We start from the raw sequence: 6,107 nt of genomic DNA on the forward strand, positions 1-6,107 counted from the left end.
GCTGAAACTCCTCACAAGAAAACAAAGCCAGATTCTGCCTATATCTATAAGCTAGATCCCAAGGGGTATTTTGGAAAAAATCCCCAACCTAGTTTCGATACACCCAAACTGGAACTAAGGTGAATCTGGGACTAGCTAAGGTAGTGAAGAGAACCCCTCAACAAGAAAATCTAGAGTCACAAGCAGAACATGAGGATTTAGCATTGCCTCCTCAAGATAATTGACCAGAGGTGTCTTCTATTCTAATTGAGGATACTAGAGAAGTTAACATCAGTTCTTCAAAGATCCCCAGACTTGTTCACATTATTGCATCCCTATCACAAGACCAAGCTGACCTCCTCTTTGAGGTATTAAGAGAGAACATTGGTTGATTTGCATGGTCATATCAGGACATGCCAGGACTTGATCCAAAGCTTGTAGTTCATCATCTTGTAGTTGATCCAAAGATCAAGCCCATCAGACAAAAGCTTAGAAAAATGCACCCCAAGGTGGTATTACTAGTCAAAGCTAAATTAGAAAGAATGTTAGCTACTAAGGTTATCTGACCTATCGACTACTCAGAGTGGATCTCCAACATGGTCCCCATCACTAAGCCTTCCGGTGACATTAGAATCTGCACTGATTTTAGAGTCTTAACAAAGCTTGTCCAAAAGATGATTTTCCCTTACCCAACATAGATATGATTGTAGACCTTACAATTGGACATGAAATTATGTCCCTCATGGATGGATTTTTTGGGTATAATCAAATCAAGATTGTAGAAGAGGGTCAGCATAAGACATCATTCACTACCCCTTGGGGAACCTTTGGCTACAACATGATGCCTTTTGGCCTAAAGAATGCTGGGGCTACCTGTCAAAGAGCTATGACAGCCATTTTCCGTGATCTTATCCATAGCATTTTGGAGGATTATTTGGATGATATTTTTGTTAAATCTCACACCTTCATGGATCATCTTGCTAACCTAGAGAAAGTCTTTGATAGGTTAGCCAAATATCATCTCATGCTGAATCCCAAAAAATGTGTCTTTGGGATCACATCTAGCAAGCTTCTAGGCTTTATAGTTTCTAAACAAGGTATAGAGATTGACCCTAAGAAGGTCAAGGCTATCTTAGACATGCCTCCTCCCTAGAAACTATGACAACTTCACACTCTTCAGGGAAACCTTCAATTTATTTGAGGCTTCATCTCCCAGCTTGCAGATAAGTGTACGCCATTTGCACATTTACTAAAGAAGGATGAAAACTTCAAGTGGGATCCTTTATGTCAATGCAACTTTGATCATCTCAAGCAGTATCTCATCAATCCCCCTATCTTGGTTCCACCAATTCCTAGTTGTCCCTTGATCTTGTACATATCAGCAATGCCTACTACTCTAGGGGCACTTCTAGCATAGCTCGATGACTACAATAGAGAAAGAGCCATCTACTACATCAGTAGAACCCTAGTTGGTTATGAACTCAATTATACTCCTATGGAAAAAGCTTGTTTGGTAGTTGTTTTCTCAACTCAAAAACTTCGCCGCTACATGCTAAGTCATACCATCCAACTAGTCTCCAAGATCAACCCTCTCAAGTATATGCTCTCCAGAACAGCACTTACAGGTCATTTGGCCAAATGGGTTATGCTCCTTAGCGAATTTGACATCCAGTATGTAAACAGAAAGGAAATCAAAGGGCAAGCTATAGAAGATCACCTAGCTAATGCACCTCTAGTAGATACATATCCTTTGATCACAGAATTTCCAAATGAGCATATTTGTCTAATTGAAGAACAACCCCCATGGAAACTTTATTTTGATGGCTCATATACATCTCATGGATCAGGGGTAGGAATATTGTTGGTCACACCTCAAGGAGATTACATTCCAAAAGCCTTCAAGCTACTATTCCCTAGCACCAACAATATAGTTTAATATGAGGCTCTCATAGTAGGATTAAAGATAGCTACAAAATGGAACATCACTGAGTTACAAATTTTTGGCAATTCTTAGCTCATCATCAAGCAAGCCCTAAATGAATATCAAACCAAAGATGAAAAGCTATTACCCTACAAAGAGCTATTTGATCAGCTAACCCAACATTTTACAAAGCTTCAGTTTACACAAGTGCTTCGAATGTAGAATAAAGTAGTAGACGCTATGGCTACTATCGGCTCACTCTTGGAAATTCCCCAAGTGGTTACGTAGTATGAGTTTTTAGTTGAGTAGCTCCTCACACTTGCCTATGCGAATGATGACTCAAACTTTGTTTGTATCTTAGTTGGTCCCCAATCCCCTTGGTACCATGAGATTCATGCTTACCTTACAGATGGTATCATCTCCCCTCACCTCACACGTACCCAATGCCAAAACCTCATCTAAAAATCATCCAGCTATGTTATCATAGCCAATACCCTATATTGTCAGGGTTATCATAATACTCTCTCTTGATGTTTAGATGAAAATGAGATCATGATGGCGTTAAAAGAAGTACACTCTAGAATTTGTGGTGCCCACACGAGTGGTATTGTCCTCGCATGAAAAATCCTTAGAGCAGGCTACTATTGGCCTACCATGTAAGAAGACTCTTGTGACTTTGTTAGAAAGTGTCTCCCATGTCAACAACATGCAAATCTTGTGCACACTCCAGCACAAGATCTACAGCCTATTGCACCACCTTGGCCTTTTGCTTGTTGGGGCCTTGATCTAGTTGGAACTATCACACCTCTCTCATCTGATGGACATAAATGGATAATAAAAACTACAAACTATTTCACTAAATGGGTGGAAGTAGTCCCCCTAGTCTCAGCTACAGGAGTTCAGGTCTCCAAGTTCATCTTGTACCACATTGTTTGTTGCTTCAGTATCCTATCCACCATCTTCACCGACCATAGAGATAACTTTGAAAATCTCAACATGGAAGAATTATGCACTTTCCTTTGCATCCATCACTACTTTTCTAGCCTATATTTCCTACAATGTAACGGCCAGGTAGAGGCAACTAACAAAACCCTCCTCAAAATTCTAAAGAAAGTTGTCAATGATTCTAGCCGTGATTGGCACCTACAAATAAATCTAGCCCTATGGGCGTATCGAACTTCCTTTCATACATCCATAGGCACAACTCCATACTCCTTAGTCTATGGTGTTGAAGTAGTACTACCCATAGAGGTTGAACTTCCCTCCTTGTGCATATCTTTGCAAGGGTAAATATCATATTAAGAATACAGAGTAGCTCGGCTCAACTAGCTAGATCTCTTAAACGAGAAGCGACAACAAGCCTATGATCATCTCATAGTCTATCAAACTCATCTCAAAAGGAACTTCAATAACAAGATGCTTCCCCGACACTTTCAGTCGGGCAACATGGTCCTCAAAGAAAATATGAAAGTCCAAGCTGATCAAGAAAAGAAAGGCAAGTTTGAACCTACATGGCTTGGTCCTTATGTTCTCACTGCCTCCTTTGGCTTCAGAGCCTATCAGCTATCTACACTAGAAGGAGAACTCTTGAATGATCCTACTAACATCATTCATCTAAAAAATTTCTATTCTTGAAGATCCTTGGCATACCTAGCTTTTGAAAAATACAAAAAAAAATAGCAAAGAGAAATAAGTGTCCAATGGTGAAAACTTGGCAATTCAAGCGCCTTGGATAGGTACCTTGGTAAAAACTTGGTAATTTAGGTGCCTTGAGTACTAAGACTAATCCATTATCTATCACTATCCTATCCCTCATCCATCCACTCACCATCCCATAAAACACTTGCTTGTTCCCTTGGTTTTCCAACCAAATATCCAACATCTAATGAAGCTTGTAAATACCTCTTGTATAGCTTGTAAATCTTGTACCTTAGCTTGTAAATCTTGTACCCCAACTTGTAAATCTTGTATCATCCCTTATATCATAGCTTGTATATCCAAATCTTGTCCAAAGCTTTTACCATATTCTAGCTTGTATTATATACCAAAGCTTGTATCCTAGTTTGTATCCTATCACATGCACATAAAGAACCCCATTTTCACTTAAGTTTTTCGCAAACCATCTACCTATCTGCCTATCAACTATTATAGACATCCCAGCCTTCACAAACATTTCCATCTCACAAAAACCACAATATGAAAAACCTTGTACATTTGTAACATGTCTTGGTCCATCAGTTTGTACATCCTCTTTAGCTTAGTACCATTGTATCTATCCATCTTTTGTGTCGGTTCATCCTTGATCAACATCTTGCACACATCGTACAAATCTTGGTTAGCTATTCTAATGCATCCTTTAGCTATATCTCATGTCATCAAAGTGTTATCCTTCTTAGTTCAGCTTGCCAAGTGCATCACTCATCCGAATCCACTAGCTTAGGTGCTCTCCAATAGATCCTTGTAGGATGTAGCTTTCCTCATGTTTGATTTTGGTCTGTTAGTACCTCATCCTACCTATCTCATTGGAAAATGGTTCTCTTTTGGATTTTTTCTTTCTTTTGATTTGGAATCTTCCCTTTTTGGTCTTGAAGTATCTTTTCCAGGCAATCTTTTTGTTCCCTCCTCAAGGTTGCCATGATCTTCCATATCATGGTATGCTACGAATGGGGCACTCTAAGCATACGATTTTGATCAAGTCTTTTTTTTGTTTTTTTTTTGCTTGTGGGTTACCCAGTGTCGGTTTCATGTTGTTTCCTTCGAGTTTCATGAGTGATGTTGGGGCAGTCCTTGTGTGTTTGTTTTGAGTCAATCTGTCAGTCCTCTAGATAGTTGGTGACATGGCCTTGATGTTCTTGGTAACCCTGGCAATTAACCAAATAGTCCTATAGCAAATCTAGTGCTCAACTACATGGTGGTACTTCTCTTTGAAGTATCCCCCTGCTCAAAAAGCTTCAATGGATTCCCCTTATCTCCATTATCCCCCATCCATATCCAACATCTGTCTCTCCTACCCCAACTTATGCATCAGTATCTCTTTGAATCAATCTTCACTTTTAGCTTTAGGGATCCACAATCCTAGTCTTAGGGATCCACCAATCCAATCAATCCACCAAGCCTCATCTTTTGAGATCCACAATCCTAGTCCTCGGGATCTCTGAAACCCATCTTGCACAAATCTGACTCTTTGAAATCCTATTGCATCAGCTTTATAATCCCCTCATCCTTCTCCCTATCCTAGATTCCTTTTTATAGCGCTCTTCTCCTTCATCCTCCACCTTCCCTAAAGTCTTAAGCTTGCTTACTCTTGTGCCTCTGATTCTCCCTTTATCATTCTCCCGAAGTGAGAGTTTGAGCTAATTCAGCCCCTTCTCTTTGCCAATCTGAGTCTCCTTGCTCATCTCGGATTCTTGTATTTTTCTAGAAATCGTTGAGCCTCATTTTCTCTCCCCACCACCTTCTTGAGGGGGCATCATGCAGTCCATTCTCTCTCTTCTACTAGAGACTGGGGCAACTATGCTGCTCCATAAAGTCATCTCCATGTCATTTATATTTGAACTTCTTTGAAATAGTGTTGTTTCAATACTATGTCAAAGAGGGGAAAAATGTAGACACCTAAAAATTCTTTAGAAAATAAAATAATTTTATTTTTTGAAAAAGGTCTCTGATGACATCATCATTTATTAATTAATTATTTATTCAATTAATTAATTTATTTTTATGCCATTAAATTCCTTTATCTTAATTTAAAATATTTAATAAAGGAATCCCTCCCAAAAATGTTTAAATCTTATTTAAACATTATTTCCTTATTTATTAATTATTTAATTAATAAATTGACCAAAAATCTCAAAATAAATTATTTATTTATTTTTTGCCCAAAACTTGGCCAATTTCCTTAAGACCACTAACCTCTTCCAAAATCTTCTAATCCTTCTTTAATTTTGATTAAAGGCTAATTCCATCATTTCCTACTCCTAATCCCAACTCAAAATATTTAATTAAGATTAAATATTAATCCTCATGTTTATTAAAAATATTTTAATAAATATCTCCTCAACCCAAACCCTTGAAATAAATAAAACTTTATTTATTTCCTAAAAACCTTATTTATCCTCATCCTAAGAAGTTCTAGACTCTTCTAGAAAGTCTTCATCCTCATCCAAAGCCTAGACTCTTCTAGAAGATGTCAATCCTTATCTTTAATCCT

This window comes from Cupressus sempervirens, chromosome 10 (genome assembly GCF_028749045.1).
Source record: "Cupressus sempervirens isolate cs-2001-9-10 chromosome 10, ASM2874904v1, whole genome shotgun sequence".
NCBI lineage: Eukaryota > Viridiplantae > Streptophyta > Pinopsida > Cupressales > Cupressaceae > Cupressus > Cupressus sempervirens.